Here is a 1,330-nt window from a genome sequence, read left to right as displayed (position 1 = left end):
TCCCTCCTCCCCTCTCCTGGCTCCCTCATTCTCCTGCACCCCACCTTGAATTGGTTTGAGTTTTTCTTTTATGAGGGTATTATTAGATCATCTCCTGCTTCATATGAGTACTGAGTACACTGGATTCTTGCTTCTCCATTCTTGTGATGCTTTACTAAAAAGAATGTGTTTCAACTCCGTCCAGGTTAATACAAAAGATGTAAAGTCTCCATCTTTTAAATATCTGAATAGTAATCATATATATCCATACACATTCACATATATTGCAGCTTGTTAATCCATCCCTGGTGGGCATTTAGGTTGTTTTCACATCGTGCTGATTATAAATTGAGCTGTGATAAACAGCCCAGTGCGAATGTCCTTATGATAAAATGACTCTTTTTTTCTTCTGTGTAGATGCCTAGTAATGGGGTGGCAGGATCAAATGGAGGGTCTAGTCTGAGTTCTTGGAGGATTCTACATATTTTTTTCCAAAGACGCTGCATTAGTTTGCAGTCCCACCAACAGTGTAAAAGTGTTCCCTCTCTCCATGCCCACAGCAGCATCTGCAGCTTTGAGAGTTTGTGACAAGGGTTATTCTTGCTGGGGTTAGGTGATGTCTCAGGGTGGCTTTGATAACTGGTTTATATATTTTATAAAACATTCATTATTGGGTAAGAAGATGAATCAGAGAATTCTGTGGCTGGCATTCCATAACCATGGTTCATCTATCCAATGAGTATTTATTTACTGAACATACACTCTTTAATTACACTGTTAGGCACTGTGGTAAAAAATAAATTTTAAATGTCATTTCCTTTATTAGGGACGGTTCATTTTTGTAGTCCTGACCATCATCTTACAGCAGGTGGTGTGTATTATTTGAAAGAGTCTAACTTTAATACTTCCTAAATTATTTACAGAATAAAAAACTGTCATGGCATGGACGATACTGGGATCTAGAACTCTTCCGAACACCAAAATAAAGGGGAATTATGGATGAGGTAACATTGCTCTCAGGAAGAAAGAAAAAGACTTTTAAAGATTACATTTCAGCATGGTGGCACCTGTGGCTCAAAGGAGTAGGGCGCCGGCCCCATATGCCGCAAGTGGTGGGTTCAAACCCAGCCCCAGCCAAAAACTGCAAAAAAAGAAAAAGAAAAGATTACATTTCAGTATTTCAATCGTCTTGTTCCAGGCAAATATCTTCATGGGATAAGCTCCAACTTTTCATGTCTTCTTTTACAAAAAACAAGAACCTGAGATGAAATAAATAAGAAAAATGAACTCCAATACAAAAGGGTCTTGGCTTGACTTCCCATTTTGTCTCTTAATAGTTGTCTGAGTGTCC

The sequence above is a fragment of the Otolemur garnettii genome, unplaced genomic scaffold, assembly GCF_000181295.1.
Source record: "Otolemur garnettii isolate 467f Iridium unplaced genomic scaffold, OtoGar3 scaffold00065, whole genome shotgun sequence".
Classification (NCBI taxonomy): Eukaryota; Metazoa; Chordata; class Mammalia; order Primates; family Galagidae; genus Otolemur; species Otolemur garnettii.
The sequence above is the reverse complement of the archived record's forward strand: the minus strand, read 5'-3'. Positions refer to the sequence as shown.